The sequence below is a fragment of the Serinus canaria genome, chromosome 3 (genome assembly GCF_022539315.1).
Source record: "Serinus canaria isolate serCan28SL12 chromosome 3, serCan2020, whole genome shotgun sequence".
Classification (NCBI taxonomy): domain Eukaryota; kingdom Metazoa; phylum Chordata; class Aves; order Passeriformes; family Fringillidae; genus Serinus; species Serinus canaria.
Window position 1 is genome coordinate 8,189,592 of NC_066316.1, and position 17,760 is coordinate 8,207,351.

The following is a 17,760-nucleotide window of genomic DNA, read 5'->3' on the forward strand; positions in this document are numbered from 1 at the left end:
TCCTAACTTTAAATATCTAAAGCAATAGAGTTATGAAAATATTCCTAAATGATGTTGCCAGACAGAAGAGTATTATCTGTGCTGTTTTCTGTATGCAGCACTGTTCATTGCTATGCAACAAATGACAGAGGTCAGCAGACCCTGACCCTGCAAAGCAGCTGTGTTATAGCAGTCACTGGAAAACACCAGTCCTTGCACATAAAATTGCTACAAGCAAGAACATCTTTCCCAGAAAGACTGAGATCTGCATGCTGGATCATGCTTTTCCTCTGAACAGCTAGAGGTAAGTAAAGCCCTTATGGAAAGAACAGCATACATGTCCACCTAGGATATTCTCAGAACTGTCACAAGTTCCTATACATCCATCCATACACACAAATATGCCCAGGCATAATATGGGGGCACTTTAATAGCACCAAGAGCAGCTTCTCCAGCTGCAACTAGTCAGAGCTTTATCTCCCTGCTGCCCCTTGCCCAGCTCTGGAGATAACCACTCTTGGAGCACTCTGGAGACATCCACTCCTGGAGCTGTGAGTGCTCTCTGAGCTGCCTCCCCAGCTCTGGATTTGAGCAGCAAATTGGGCAATGCAGCACAGTCTCCTTTGCTGTGCTCCCACCTCCTCTGGCTGGTCTGCCCAGGACAGACTCCCTCTTGTGCTGCCCTTCCTCCTCCCTCAGGTATTTCCAGGTTGCTCCTGGATTGGCAGAGTTATTTAGTGCTGAGAGGGCACTTGTCTAAGATAAGTCACCACTGCAGGGTTTCAGGTCATTGGTATTTCCCACTCCACTGCCCTGAGCTCTCTAACACCAGGCAACACTACAGCTTGAGTTTTCACCTCTGTGAAACTAAACTGGAGAATTTAAACCCTCAGGCATATTTAGATGCCTGAGTTTGAAGACAGATGTCAAGAACTGGGATGCTCCCTCACACCACCATGAAGTTTGCCACTCTTCACAACTCTGTGCTCCAAGGGAGAGGTTCCCAATCCTTCTTTTCCTTTTCAAAAGGTGAGAGATATTTCGTGGTCTGGCTGCTTGAAATGAGGACACTAAGGACACACTACAGCTGGGGAAGATGAAGGACTGGCCCAGAGGGGAGTTATTAACCATCCATTTCCTATCTTGCTGAATGGGTGCTGATGAGCTAGACCACAGCATTAATGGCTCCTAAATGTTATGTATTTTCTCCCCACTTCCTGCTGGATGGGGACTGATACCACAGAGTTCCAGCTGGCTGCTCTTTTCTTCCCAGGAGAATTCCTGCCTTTGCTTAAGTAACTTAATGAAATGCAAAAGCAAGTGGAAGAGAGATGTGGGGCCTGCAGGTCCTCAGCAGAAATGCTGTGTTTACTTTCCACTTGTTCTTCACCCTTTTTCCATCCTCTGCTCTCCTCCTTTCTGGGCACACCTATAGGGACTGTAGCCTTTGATGTCTGAACCAGATTCTCCCATAGTCCTTGACAGCAGCATTCCAGACTGGTTTAGGTAGGACTTCAGGCTGGTCTGAGCCAGGAAGAGCTGGCAGAAGGGGATGGCAGAGAGGTTCAACTCCTCCCTGGTGGGGAGCTCCTACAGCTCCCTCCAGCTGGGCCTGCACCCACACTCTGGCCACTCTGCCCATGGGCTTCTGCTGATGGAAAAAAGCAGGACTTGTCTGGTGAGTGGGACAGGGAGACACCCTGCCTGGACAGAAAGAGCATGGAGATGGGAGAACCAGGAGAGCTGGTGAGGCTTTGCTGCCTCCAGTGCCAGCTTTGCTCTCAGAGATGGTGGCTTCTTTCATGTCTCTGCACCCTCTGTGGACACAGCCTGCACCCCCAGCTGGAGGCACAGGAAAAGCTGGCAGCTGTTGTGGTCTTCTCTCCACTGGGAACAGACTGAAGCTGTTTTTCTTCATGGCTGTTTTATGAGGAGTGGGAAGAGAGCACCCGGACAGAGCACTGGGATTAACTTTACAAATGTGTCTCCCTTTGACAAAATGTTTGAGCTTTGCCAGTTCCTTTGCGTTCTCTCCCACTGGCTGAGGACAGCCTTGTCCTGAATAGGAAAAGGGGAACAGTGCAAGAGCACAGATGTCTGACATCTTCCTGTCTTCTGGCTCAGAGCGAGGGAGATGAATAAAAGCTGCCAGAGAAATGCCTTGGAATAACCCTTTCTGGTTGGAGACACAGTATCCTGGAAACACCCATCATTTGGCAGAGACACTCACTTCATTCCTTAGCTACACAAGCAAATTTCTTTAACTCTTCTCAAGATCATTGCTGGACTGGATTGCAAGTGTTTTCTGTCAAAACAAAAACAAACAAACAAACAAAAATGCAACAAAAAAAACCCAAGCAGTTTGTTTCTTTCTGTTTTACATACGTGGCATTTCCTAAAAGGAACAAAATGTTGAAACAATGAAATATTTTTCCTTTTTACAGCCCTATCTTTCATTAAGAGACAGTTTGCCTAACATCTCTTCTTCCCTGTTAAGATGATAGATGGGGCTGAACAAGACTTACAGGATCCAGTGGGGTGCCATTTGCGTCACCAGCAACAGTGGTCATCAGGGAATGATCTACCATTTCAATTGCTTCAAGGAGAGATGGAGAGGAAAATGGAGCAGGCTAAGATTATTTATTACAGTGGATGGAACAGACTTTGAAGTTAGACAAATGGAAATTTGGATTATTTGCAGGAACAGATCCTATGTGAGGCTGTTGAGTTAGGCAAGGCTCCGGTTTTGGAGGAAACATCACATGAGTGTACTCAGCCTTGAAAGCTCCAAGAAGGACAGCTGGAGGCTGCCTTAGCAATCTAGAAAGGGGTGCATCAGTGATGAACCAGGGAATGGAGTACATCACCACTGCCCTGCTCAACAAGCTGGGCCCAGCTCTCCCCTGGATGTCATTCCATTATAGTTGCTGGGGGGACACTGGAAAGGACTTCAGAATAACAGGTGAAACTCTGGTCTTCTACAAATCAGGTTTTTTGCTGCAGAAGACTTTCCTTTGCACACTTGAGACCATCAGAGAGGAGGAGATGAACTCTAAGAACTAACCAAAGGCCAGCCATCAGATTTACTGCCTAAGCAGTGATCTCACCTGCAGAGAGTTTTACATGTGGCCTCTTACACTTCCCCACTCCTGACCTGAAAGCCCTGAAGTACCTGCACGGTCACATTTCTATCTTCCCCCAGGGAAATCAACCTGGATGGAAAGAGAAAGTATACACAAGTTCTGTGAACTCTTAGGAACACTTCTGAAAGCTGAGCTAAGGAGAATGAGAGACAAAATGCCCATGTTACTGGAAGTGGTAAATGCCCTAGGAAGCCCCCCTGAAATTCTTGACACACACCAGCAACTCTTTCTCTGCTCATCCTCACTGAAACTTCTAAATTGTCAGTGTTTTAATGTTCCCTCCGTGCCATTTTCTCACCTCCAGGCCACCAAGCTCATGGACAGTTCTGCTCATGGAGAAACCTTTAGTAATTCCATGGAAGCAAAAAGACTGAATCTGACAGGAGGAGTGCAATCAGACCATGAGGATTTAGTAGCAAATTTTACATGAAAGAGAGAATTGGGGGTTGGGGCTGTTCTAAAATAAATTGTTTGACCAAACACTTGGTAAGTTCTTTACTCCTTGTTCCTTTCTGAACACAGTTATTTGTCCCAGATTCACACTCTTTCATGTCCAAGCTAATTTCTTTCACAAGATTAATCAGCAGCTGGAGGCAGGTGATATCATAGACTTTGACATTAGATTGTCAACAAATATTACATTTCTCTCTCTCTCTCTCTCTCTCTCTCTTTTTTTTTTTTTAACTAAACAGCTGCATTGATGGTTTTGCTGGCTGGTGTCCAGCTGAGTCTCTTCACAGAAATGTAACACTCCTTGCCTCAGTTTTCCCATATTCCCAACTTGTTTGCTCTCTGATGGAAAATTTGATTTCCATGGCAAGACACTTATTAGCACCTCCAGTTGCAATGAATCCAAGAAAAATATACTGCAAGGACCAGGGGAATCCTTACAGCTCTGACAAAAGAAGCATTCATCCTTTTTCCTTTAGAGGGAAAATAGAGCTGGGGCACCTTCTGTATCCTAAGGTAATTGAACAAATAGATTTTCATTTCAAATAGAAGATGGATGGAAGGAGGTTGGAGTCCCTCAGATGCAAGCTGTCAACATGAACACACATTTCAATTTCATTTACAAGGAAATAAAATGTGTCTCAGCTTCTGGACATTCAGAAAAAGGATGATGATCCCTGCAGGAAGAGTGCAGGACAATTTTCTGCTGATGAAATTTGCCTGGCAGTTGTTAAGAGATGTCATCTACCAGCTTTATCAGAGATAGATATCACCTGAAGTCAGTACTACACTTCATTCTCTGTTAAAAATCTGATTAATGACACTCATCTTTTTTCTCCCTCGAAATATAGATATAGTCTCCCACTCTTAATGCTTAAATGATTCTCAGAGGTGTCTTTTTTTTTTCCCCTCAAGCTTGGGGTGAATGGTACTGTTTGCCTGGTACAATAAGTTGTAAAAAGGGAAGCTTGGGCCTTGAGTTATCTAAAAACTGCAGGGACTTTGTCAAGTTCTGTCTCAAACAAAGTACTGGTTTAAAAAGCCCACACCTGGTCTAACCTGCCCTCAGTGATAAATTCTGTCTTTGGGAAGGTAGTCTTGAGGGGCTGGTTTTGAAGTAATTTTCATTTTCAAAGTGTGCATAACACACTTGTGAGCACAAATGTTGATGAGTTTTGGTTGATTTAGTTTAATTGAGACATTAGCTGTATTGCAGGTAAATGGATCTGGAATAGCTGCTAGAGCATTCAGTTTTCCAAATCATTACAGAAGGATGAAATTACAGTTAAGTATTTTATGTTAATACGCTTAAGAACTTAAAATTATGGAAGTTTTTTCATCTATAAGTGCAAAATTATTGCAGCAATTTTGAGTATCAGCAGGGTTTGATAGCCTTTAATTAATTTTGCTTACATTTGAAATAAACAGAATTATTTCAGTATATTAAACTAGATCAATCCCTGGGAAGACTCACATAAAGTGGATTACATCCCACCTGAAATAAGTTTTGGCTCTGTCACTTAGATGATCCATTAAAAATCCCCAAAAGGCTAACAATTGTAGCTGGAAACACAAATTATAGTCTGCATATGTTACTCTGTTATTTCCAAAGAAAAATACCTGCTGATTTGAATAGGCTACAGACCAGGTCTTACACTATACAAATAAATTAGAAATTCATCTGTCTCTGGGACAGAAACTTATCAAGTTCTCCCTTCCAGAATTCAGTTCAAAATCCCTTCTGTTTCTGAGGAAGTAATGTTTTCCACATTTCCTATTTTCACTTGTACTATTCAAAGATCGAAAGCAAGGATTTACATGCAAGGTGCTAAATAATCTGCTGAATTCAAATCAGTTTCCACTGGGTAGATAAAATTTTTTCCATCCACATTGAAGTTAAGCACACTGGACCAGCCTTTCTTTTAACATCTGATGCAATGTAAACAGGATGAATAAATAGGTAACTCCCTGCAGATGGAAGAGCTCTGAGCACTTGGCAGTGAGGAGGCCAGTCCTGCCCATGGCACAAATCAGAAAACAGAGGGCAATAGCAGTGACACTGATGTCCAGCACAGTGCAGGGAAGCAGCAGCAGAGAAAGCAATAAGGCCAAGCCTGGACCACCCTGGGGTCTCAGGGCTGCATTGATGGCCTTGGCTCTTGTATTTAGAGAGAAGGACAGAGGTAAATAGCTGAAAATAGCTAAAGCCTTTTTCCTCATTCCTGTTTTCTCATGGTTACGTTTGCATGATGAACTTCAGTGAAGCCAACACACTGGGTAGGTTACTTGTACCTGTCCTGCTTGACACAGTTACTGCCTGAGCTCTTGCTGCAGGAATTTATCTGCAGCTGCCTCAGCTCAGCTTGGCCCTGCCACAGTTTCTCAGCCTGCATGGAGAGCCTTTGTTGTTCATCATATCCTCTCCTGTAAGAGCCTGAATGAGAGATGTGGGACTCCAGGGGCTCTCCAAAATGCAGTTTATTCCATCCAAGAGTTACAGCAGCCCAGAGTGGTGGGTGACAGAGCCTGTGCCTACAGCTGTCAGCTCCAGCTGCAGGCAGGCCTGGAGACCCTTAGTTTAGGTTACAATGCATTTTATACTTTTCTTTGTTGAGCATCTTAATACAGAAGAACCAATCTATACCTTAACTTTTATCTACAGCCTATCATAACTACTATAATTACCATGTTCATGTTACCATTCTCCAATCACTAAAAGTCAGTACATTACAGTTTAAGCTAGAAGTTGTTTTTCAGTTTTCTTGCAGTGGAAAATTCCGAGACCTTTTTTATGCTTGCAACATTTGCTGACTTGTTTGCCTGTGCTATCTTTCTGTTTGGTAAAAACATTGTGTTTGAGGTGGGTTTATCCTTTACTCTAAGTCATAAAACCCCCTTCTAACTAACAGACCCTTCGCCTCCTTGGTTATCCAGTAAGACTGGCTCAGCAATTCTTTTCTTCTGTAGCAAAACTTGCTTTCATTTCTATTCCTTCTTCTGACTCTACATTCAAAAATCTTTCTGCCAAGCATAAATATCTGTGAGACTTTCTTGTCAAACTTTCATCCTTCCACACTCTCCCTGCAGGTGAACAGCAGAGTCCAGACAATTTGCTCTGTGTGTCTGTCTGGGACAGGCTTTCCATGGTGCTCAGGCAGCTCAAGGAGACCCTTCCCCTTCAACCTAAACTTCTATTAGCCCCAGCTTCTATTAGCTCTGCCCATAATATTCCAGTACTTCTTGGGCTCATATTCATTGTCCTCACACTGCTGTTAGTGATTCATAAAACTCATGGAGTCAGACCCAAATGCTGAAGGGAAGAGAATCACTGACTCCTACAGGCATTGAATCAAATTTTTCCTTTACTGAAAGACATGCAGTCTTGCAGAGAGGGTTGAATCTGAAAGCTTGGTGGAGCATAATTGGTTTTGTTGTTTGGGTTCCTGAAGGGTAAATATCAAATACAAGCATATTAAAACCAGCCCAAGAAAGGGCTGGAATGAGTAGCTCCTGTCTATTTCATTTTGAAAATGTACTTAAGCAACCTTTTATTTACAACTAATCCTATGGAGCAGCCACTGAGACACTGCTGAAAGTTAAGAGCATCACCTCAGTGCCTGAAGCAGTGCTAATGAAACCACAGAGCTGGGTTATTCTGCAGAAGAAATGGAGAGACATGGAAAACAGATTTCTGTTTTCTTTTAGCATTATTTCTTTTAGCTGGAGAACCCACAGGTAAGTAGAGGAGGCCAGGAGGTGCCAGTCAGGGTGCCACATGGAGAAAGGGAAGCCATGCCTAGAGGAGAAGCAGCCCCACAAGCACAGCAGTGGGGCAGTGGCTGCAACCCCAGCCCTGCTGCTCACAGCTCTGCCTGGGCAGTGAAGCAGGAGCTTCACCTCAAGAACAACAAGTGTACAAACATTTCTGCATAGGTGAAAGGTGCCCAGCTGAAAAGATTCAAGTTTGGGGCACTGCTACTCCTAACACTTTCTCTCTTTCCCCTGGGAGACCAACTCCCAAAGGCAATTGGATGCAACACTGACCTTTCAGGACTTATGAAATGCAAACACAGCTTTATTTACTTCCTGACCCTTGGCTCAAAAACATCTGCAGCTTTTTAAATGAAAAGCAACCACTGTGATTTAGCAACTTCTTCTGCCTCTGCTTCATTTTGCCAGGAGACAGAGGCCATGCTGTGACATGAGCATGGGTGTTGTGGTGACATTTGAGAAGGATCAGCTGGGCCCCCCAGGCAGCTGGCACCACTGCTTTCCATTTTGCATCTTGTCCAGCAGGACAAAGCCTGGCTGCTCAGGTAAAGGGCCACAGCTGGAGATTTTAGTCAAATCAAGAAAATACATTCAAAATGAAGCCTTCTTCCTCAGAAACATCTTGAGTTTCTGTTCCAGACAAGACAGTTGAGTTAGCAGTCTGAACTTCTCTTGTCCCTCCAGTATGTGGCAGAAAAGCTGCTGCTGCTTCTTCTTTTGCTTCTTTTCTACTAGAAGAAAAAGCTGATCAAGTTTTGTCAGATCAACCCTGGGCCACGAGCACAGGTGCTCATTTTTTTGAGGAGAGCTCTTGGCAAAGCTTTTCATCCATCTTCTTTCTGAAGAAACTCTGGAAATTTGTTGGAAGCAATTGGTTCCAGTCAATTTGGTGGGGTGATGCTGGAAACTGCATAGTGGTTGCTGCAGGATTGTTAAAAAAAAAGACTTCTGCAAATATTTGAGACTGAGTCCATGCAAATTTCATTTGTCAACCTAATCTTCATGGATTCAGCAAAATGGAAAGGGATTCTCCAGTATCTGCCTCATCTGACAAACTTCAAGCACTAGCAGCAGCAGGTTGTACTTTTGGCAAGGTAAATCAGTTCCTTTGCACATGAAAGAGCTCTCAGGATGTCTGCTAGGACAGATGTAGGTACATATACAGTAAGCCTTCACAAGGTAGCAGATGAGGATGGTAGGGAATGTCCTGATTTGGTTTCTCAGGATATTCTCAGCAAATCTTGACACAGTATTTCTTAGCGGTAGAAATACTGAAAAAAAATAGGTTTTGGTTATTTCTGATTACTTTAAGTCCAGGAAGTGGAAAAATAGTGTCATGATATTGTGCTTTTTTTTTGTACTTGATCCATATCTTACTCTCTTTCTTTCTTTCTTCTTCTTCTTTCTTTCTTTTTCTTCTTTCTTTCTTTCTTTCGTTCTTTCTTCTTCTTCTTTCTTTCTTTCTTCTTCTTTCTTATTTCTTTCTTTCTTTTCTTTCTTCTTTCTTATTCTTTCTTCTTCTTTCTTTCTTTCTTTCTTTCTTTCTTCTTTCTTTCTTTCTTTCTTTCTTTCTTTCTTTCTTTCTTTCTTTCTTTCTTTCTTTCTCTGGTGGTGAGGATTGGTCAGCTCATGCAGTGGTTAGAGTGAATTTGACATTTGCAGACACTAATGGAGGTGTTTGGGCTCATTGCTATGTACATTTGAGTAGCCATTCTTTATGATTCAATTTTTCTTCCATGAGTCAACTGATGCTTGTTTCAGACTTCACAAGAGCTATTTTACAGCAAAAAGCCTCCCATCACTCTAAGTCCTTCTATAAAGGTACACAGGAGGCTGCTATCATTTGCATGCTCTTTCCACTCTTTATAGATTTCAATGGAAGAGTATGTCCTATTTATAGAAATCAATTGAATAGTTCAAATAAACCACAAACAGTCATATGAGATGCTGACAACTGAGGCACAGGTTTTGAGTGATTAGCTGTCCATCAACTTTGCTGTATAGGTTGGCTGAACCAAAAATTATGTTGTTAAGATAGAAAGGAACTAATTCAGCATGTCAGAGATGTATTGGCTTTACAACATTAGACAGAGTTTTTCCCTTTGACTAAATCTGGTGGATGTAAAACAGCTTTGAGAAGATGCTTCTGTGAGAAATGAGAGATGTGGGTCACATCCTTTCAGATGTGGGTTTTACGCTGCCTACATGATGGCTTGTGTTTGCAGAAGAGGTGGCCACTACCATCAGCTACTTTATGATGTTAATCTACTATTTAACTTTTCTTTTTTTCACTATAATAAGGAAGGATTTAATTTTGGGTTGAGTAAAGTATGTTCCACAAACCAGAGCAACATTTTACAGTTTTTCTTTTGAATGCAAATACAACCCATATATCTCTACTATGGATCAGTTCAAAACAGTTTCAGTCCAACTGATTTACTTGGCTCAGCTACCCAACTCAAGATTTATTCAAATTAGCCTATGAGTCAGAACCTCATAAACATAAGTGAAAAGTACATGTATATATCATGCAGGAATCTCTCTGCCCAAGAGTTTACTCTCCAGGTGAGGTGTCAGAAAGTTTCTTATCTCTATGAATATTTAGTAAGTCTGTGAAGGAATTGGGAAGCCAGCCTGGGCTATGAGCATTCCACATCAGGGCCCAAGCCAGAAGGTGTTCTTTCCTTGCTGCTCAAATTTCCAACTTACACTTTCTTTCTACAGCAAAGGTACTCTGGTTCTGGTGGTTCAAGGCTCTCAGAAGGGCCAATTCCCTCAGTGTGCACAAGGTAGCTCTTCAGAAGTCATTAGACATACTGACTCAGCGCTGGGATTAGAGTCAAACAGAGGTTCTGTGTTCAGACAGAACCTCTACAGCAGGAACAATTCATCTTTTCAAGGTCTAGGAGCACTCCTCTGCCATCACCTACCGAGTGCCTCTGCTGTGGCACTGGCTGTTTTAACTGCAGCTTGGGATCCGAGGGCTAGACTTGATTCAGCACTCACAAGGAATCTTCCCTGAATAAGCAGAGTAGGTGTTGAGTTTATAAGAAGTGTCACAGTGGCTGTCTGAGACAAGAAATTTCTTTAAGAGGTGAAATATTTTAACGGGTTTCTAATATAGCTGCACTGGGTGGAAAAAGTAAATGAATGTGAAGTTGTTATGGAACCTCCTGTGTACATGTTGCAATAAACAGGGGTGTGAAGAGCTCTGAGAAAGACACAGGAGACAGAAATGCAGATGAGGGAGGAAAGCAGAGGTGGGTGAGAAATGATCTAAGCGTTGGCATTGTGTGCAGTACAGTGGGCATTGCTCATCTCCATGCACAGCACAGCACTTTGCTGCCCCTTCCCTCCCTGGAGGGGCTGCCTCGAGGCACTTCTCACTGGTGGGATTATCATCTTTTCCATGCAGATGGGAAAACCAAGGCAGGGAAAGGTCAAAACCAACATTTTAAAAACTGTTTTTCTGTGGCTTGATTTCTGCAGGTCTAAAAGGAAACCAGTCTTGTTTCCTTAATGAAAGCCATGACTTTCATGAACCTCATAACCTTCATGAACCTCATAACTTGCACAAGTGTGGACTACTGTCTGCTCAGCACATGTAAAAACAAGGTCCAAGGTGTCTCAGATTCAGCATTTGAGATCAGTACATGGGACATGTTGGTCTCTTAAATGCTACTGTACCACATGGAGAAAGATACCACAATAATTTCCTTTTCTAATATAGTGAAGGAATCTTCTTTTTAAATTATATATCTGATTTGGATGTTACTTATCACAGCTTTTGTATTCACATTGTAATACAAGCTGTCCACAAATAACATGGAGGTATCTATGGAGTTGCATTTGCTTTTTCCTGACATTTGTATGAGTAAACTCATCTGACTTCATAGGATAGATGAGGAAACTGCATCTTCCCTACATGCCACGAAGAACTGTAATTTTTTTCCTTTTGGACAGGGGTATTGCAGCTCCCCTGACAGCACGACACCCACCCTCTGTCTTGCTGAGTTTGACACTGCCTTCAATGACAGCACAGATGCTGGAGTTGAGCTGCTTGGTGACTGTCAGGAAATGTGGCCACAGAGTGGTGGCATTCTTTTAGCAAGGATTTCAAGCACGGAAAAGCTCCTGACTGAACTAAGAGGAAACCAAGTTGACTGCTTGACACAGGTCTAGATTTTCTCAGGGCAACTTTTCAGTTGGAAATGCCAGGGAATTCAGACTGCATCAGTGAGCACCAATCCAAATTCTAGTGCCACTCCTCCCTTTGCTCAGGTGCTAGCTTTGGCTCTACCACAGTGCATTCTCTTTGCTGCTATTTCCCCAGCTCCCATATATTAGGCCCACACTGTTTCTATTTGTGCAAGTATCCAGTTCCTCATATGGCTTTAGGAAAAAAACAGCACACCTCCACAGATACCACAGACATTTTGAAAAACCTGTAGCTTGCATTCAAATGAATCTTTGTTATTTTTTTATTTATTTGCAATGTCCTCTCCTCTGTAACTATTGAATAATAAATTTTGGACAGGCTAACTTCACCTTGACAATGTCAGATCTCTGTGATGTTCTTTCATTTCTCTCTCCTCGACTATTCTATGTAATTCTGTGAGCTGTTAAATGGCAGCTGTACATAGATATACATATAATGATCTCCAGGCTCTACACAGGCTTTAGGAGACAAACACAGACAGGAGCAAATAAAAGAGTTTATCCCACCCCAACAATCAACTCTGGCTGCTTCTGAAAGCTGCAGCATGACTGTGTTTCATGAAGACAGTTTTTTACCAAGGATGAGTGTCTCCCATACTGCCTGCAAAGTTTTGTTGTGCTGGAAACAGGTATTATTGTTATGTGGAAACATCTGTGAGATGTAGGGGAACACCAAGGTGATTTGGATGAAATATGGCAATGGAATGGCAATAAAGGTGTGCTTAACTGTGCTTACAAAAAGTTACAGATGAGAAGTATTATTCATCAGCAAAGTACAATACCGTGCAGAATTTTAAAATAATTCACTTCTGAGGTTCTTCTTTAATAAATTGATGCTTTTCAGATGTAGAAAAAGAGAAGGGAAGTTATAAAGATGAAGAGGTAGTAGTTACTGTTATTTCCTTAATTTGAGATCTATGCTTGAATGCCCTTGATATATAAAATAAATACTTTTTTCTTCAACTTACAGTTTCATTGTACAAGAGAAAAAAAAATGCCTCAAGGTTTGGAAAAGGCACAGTTTAACTGTGGTAGATTTACCTTTAACCTGCTTTATTTGATCAGTAGAAAATCCCTGTATAAACTCTCTTATTTAATTTATCTTCATATATTATAACCTCTTCAGTTACTGAATAATTGAGAATCAAACTGGCTTGATCCAGTTTAACTAGGCCCATTCAAAACCTAATTTAGGGCTTGATTAAATGGTGCTAATGCAAAGTTAAATAAACTAAGTGCCAGTAAAAGCTATTTTAGGAATTGCCACTCCTGCTGAAGGGTAAGGAGTTTAAAACAAACTCATTTAATTTACTTTAAAAGTTACTAAGATAAACTATTCTAAGTACTGTGCAGAAAAACTTGCAGAGCTATGACAATGGACTCTGGAAAACTGCTGCTTAACAGGAGTAACGAGCCAAGCACAGAAACAGAATGCAACTAAACCTTGCACCTTTTATAAACAAAAATTAAAACACAACACTTTCGCCCTTTCCCTTTAGGTGGGTGAAAAACACAATTTTGCCTGCATTTTCTCCGTTTTCTTGCCATTGCTGCTACAGTTGTGCAGTGGGAGCACTGGCCATGATACAAGTGTGCCAGCAGAAGCAAGCTGGGATCAGACTGAGCCTGACGAGCGAGGTGGAATCCAGCAAATAACGTGGCTACAGATCAATCGTTCTCGCAGTATCAGGAGTTTCGCAGCACAGATACATTCTCCATGGAGGGCTATATGAGCAGAGAATGTATTTTGCAGGGATCTGATTACACTAAAAATTCCCTGAAAGGCTTGTTATCCCAGAAAGTCCCGGGGCTGGAGATGCGGATGTCGGAGCTCATGGCACTCCCGAGGAGAGGGATGAACGCGGCAGAGCTCTGTCCCCTAGCGGGCACAGCGAGGCGATCCTTCGCAGCTTGTGCATGGGCAATCTCCTTCCAGTGAAACAGCGAAGGATTTATTTGAGCATGAATGTATAATTCATATACGGGGGGGAACATGAGTGAGGAATGTCCCACCCTCCTCACCAACAGGCCCAAGTCAATTATTCAGTTCATCGGAGTAGTTACAGGGAACTTAATTAGAAACTTTTATTCTCTTTTTTGTTTTTGGGGGTTTTTTTTCCTTTTCCATGTGCATTTTGAAAATATGTTAGACATTTGCTTCCCTTTTTCCCAGGACTGACCTCATTTCAGTTAAAGTCATTGTCTTCAAAAAGAGCAGAGCAGTGTGAAGTCACAGTTTTCCAAGCCACATGAAGAGGTCTGCTGATTGTTCAGAGCCTGGGGATTGCCTGAAGGATTCGTCCCAAGACCTGAAAAGCCAAAGAGATACCAACAACCTTAAAGGCATAATGCTGCTTGTCAGACTGGTGCATTTGTCTCCCAAAGGGAAATTTCATCCTTTAGCAAAACTGGACAGAACTTGTACATAAGGAGGCAGGAGAAGCTGTCTGAGAAAGACAGTGGTCCAGAGGATACCATGGCAGCAGGGGCTCTGCTCCCAGGCAGGCACAGGGCACTCCCACTGGGCTCCTGCTTGATGGACCTGTGCCTAAAAGCAAGATTTTGGTGGCATTCCATTGACATGGATGCATCACTGACTGCTTTGTGACTGCACACTACTACCAGATTTAATTCCTGCTCCCTTCCCACCACTTTGGCCCTGTCTGTTTTGAGAGAATCTCATATTTAGCTCAATTCTATATCCTTCAGAAAGAAACCATCTACACAGCTCCTGTGATGCTGTAGACCTGGAAGGAATGGACCACGAGGTGATCTCAGGTCTGTGCACACATCTTGTCCTGTCCCCTTAGCACAAAGCTGAGCTTCCAAGGGTCAGACCTACAGACAGCCTACAGTCTAGGGGACTTTGCATCTGTACTTAGCTCTGTTTTAGATAGAAGGATACACCACACTCTGAACTGTCTGGTTACATCAGGCATCGGGGATACACCAATGTGGGAACACTATAAAAATCCACACAGGACTGTGATGCCAATACATGATTCCTGCCCACAGGTGGCACTCAGTCATGAGCCCTGGCTGCTTGCTAAGCTCTCTCATGAGTGAGATCTCCTTCAGTTATGAGAAAAATGTTAGCTTTGGTTCTCAGTAATGACCTTTCCTTGAGGGACTGCAGATCTGTGGAGTGGAATAAACTGAGCAAGACTCCTGGAAAGTACTGTCAATTCCAGAACTAAACTCCAGTGTGCAGGGACTGACCCTATTCATATCTTCTGTGCAAGCACAAGAGGTTTTAATGTTATTTTGGCAGATGGTGTCATGTCTGTTTCCATTCAAAAGCCAAGGGAGCATCTCTGTTTGGATTTGTGTCAGTAGTCCTATTTCCGGGTATTATTTACCTCTCCTGAAATAAAACAGTCACAATTCCTTGGATATATTTGAAGGACTGCAAGAGTTTATGACCAAAACCTCCCTGAGATTTCCTACCATAAACATCTCAGTACCAAAATGGAACACATCAGGGCAATCCCAGAGAATGTCCCCGTGTACTTCAGAACAACCTCCCAAGTCATGAAGCTGTGATGCAGCTGGGCATGTGATCTCCCTGGAAATGAGCACAAATCTGCATTATCTGGGAGAGATCCTTTAAGGAAATGACTGCACAGATCTGTTAAAAAAAAAAAAAAAAAAAAAAAAAAGAAGAAAAAAAAAAAAAAAAGCAGAAATATTTTTGATGTCCATGACATACAGAGCAAGGCTTTGCTCAAAGAACCTGTTAACTTGCTCCCAGGTCAGATGCTTCTCATGTGATACAGCTAGGAAAAAACATGTGAAAAGGCATCCTGTCTGAAGCAGCATGGAAGTAACACTCATGGATGGAGAGACCAAAACAACTATTTGTCTTCCTATTGCCCACTTTAGGCTACAGAAGAGGAACACTGAGCTGAGATAGATTTTTGCCTCGTGCTACAAAGGAGGCAGGCAGGATATGCATTCTGAGAAGGACAGCTGGGTTGAAGTGCACTAATTTTTTTCACAAAATCCTTTGCCAGGTTGCACAAGACCTACACCTCTTTGCATCTGTCCATCAGGGTGAGAGCAAAAAGGGGTGATTTAGTGAGAATTTAGTGGAAAGAAACAAGGGATTTCTTTGGTCTCTAAATTTTAGTCCAGAGTAGGAACCTGTGAGCCCTTCCTACAGCAGAGCAGCACTTTGGAGAGATACAAAAAGCTGCAAGTTTAGCCTCTAAAGCTGCTGATAAAGGGCAACTGGTCTTGTAAAACCAGTTCCCATCCCTTCAGCCCCTAGAAGAAGGAGCCTAAGAATGATTTCCCTATCTCCTGCACAGATCTATGGCAGGCTCAGCTGCACTGACAGCTGCCAGTGAGGTGAAGAGGAGCACAGTTCAGACTGTCAACACTTTGGCTTTGAAGTTGTAAAATGTTTTAAAACAGATAAATATTTTTACTATTGTCCCAAATTTGTGTCAGATACTTTTGCTCCACGTAAAAGGGGGATAAAATCATTGTCAGTTGTGGAAAATCTGAGTGCAGCCAAAATTATTCCTTCCCCTAATGTTAAACTTAACAAAGCAGCATCCTTCACATGTGTGAAGGATTCAATCCATCAGAAAAATTCCCATTAAAAAAAGCTCCAGCTGGATCAAGTGTCCAGTGAAAAGGAACTCAAGAGTTCAGCACAAAGGCCAAAGGTAGACACAGCCTTTGAGGGAAACCTATTAGAAAGAGCTCTGATAGTGAAGAGCTCTTGGCTAGTGGAGAACACAGCCAAGCACAGAGGTTATCAATTTTTCCAGACTGACTTTACCTTGGCAAAGGTAAAAAATAAATAGGCAGCTCTCTGGGGCTCTGGAGAATTTTCCATGTAACTCAGTTCTGTGTGCAGTGTTCAAAATAAGAATTATGGGTACAAGGAAGGTGTATCACCTGTCACTGGTATTGTGCAGGGGAATACCAGGGGAATACTTAGGGGAAAAGAATGTGATGGCCAACACAAGATTTGGGATCTGCAAAAGATTCCATTTTACCCAATGATTTATAGTGGGACAGTTCACGTGTTGGTACCTCGTGTCTCCTTCATTACCATCTTACTCTTCATTCCTTCTGTATACAGAATCATCTTGGGTGGCACGGAGCAAAGAGGAGTGTGAATCTCCCTGTGTCTGTGCCTGAGGTTCTTCCTGAAATGACAACAGCAGCAGGGGGAAATTGCCATGACTCCAGTTCGTGTCTCTGCCCCCACAGATGATGAGCAAGTGCTACAGAGCTGCCAGAATCTTTATTTCACTTGGCTGCTGCTGGATGAAGCAATGGGAACAGAGGCAGGAGTGGTTTTCTTCTGACTGAAGAGCAATTTCATCCATCTACTGCATTATCTTGCTTACTATCATGCCTTTTTAACTTCTTTTAATTTTTAATTTAAACAAAAACGCTTACTGTCTGAAAATACAAACTTCCCACAGCCATTGCAAACAGGGTGAAATTGTAATTTTCCTTATTCACCCCTCTGATCTCTGCACTGAGCAGGGTCAGACAATTCCAGCAGAACTATTCTTTGGCCATTTCCTCTGGTTTCTCTGTTTACTCCTCCACACTTCTCTCTTATTATTTATTACTCCTTTTATTTCCATCAGGATCTGCATGCTTGCATATAATTTTCTTTACTGAGGGGATAAGTTGATGTGCATTTAAGCCTTCTAATACTTGAAAGGGGTCTACAAGAACGACAGAAATGGGACTTGTTTTACAAGGGGGATTTAGTGACAAGACAAAGGGGGATGGATTCAGACTGTAAGAGAGTAGATTTCGATTACATATTAGATATTAGGAGCAAGTTCCGTACTCTGAGGGTGGTGAGGCGATGGCACAGGCTGCCCACAGCAGCTGCGGATGCCCCAACCCTGAAAGTGCTCAGGGACATGTTGGAAAGGGCCTTAAGCAACATGGTTTAGAGCAAGGCTCCAAGCCATGCAAGGGGTTGGCACTGGATGGCCTTCACAGCCCCGTCCAACCCCAGCCATTCAGGAACACCGCCTGCCCGGAGGCTGGGGCACGGCCCGGACCCGCCCCGCCATGGCGGCGCCGCCGCCTCACAGGCCGCCACCGAGCACTGGGCGGGCGGGGACAGCCGCCTTCCTATTGGCCGAGCCTCTTCCCGTTCTTCTGTCCTATTGGAGAGAATCTCTCCATAGGCGGGGACAGCTGCTGAGCGACGGCT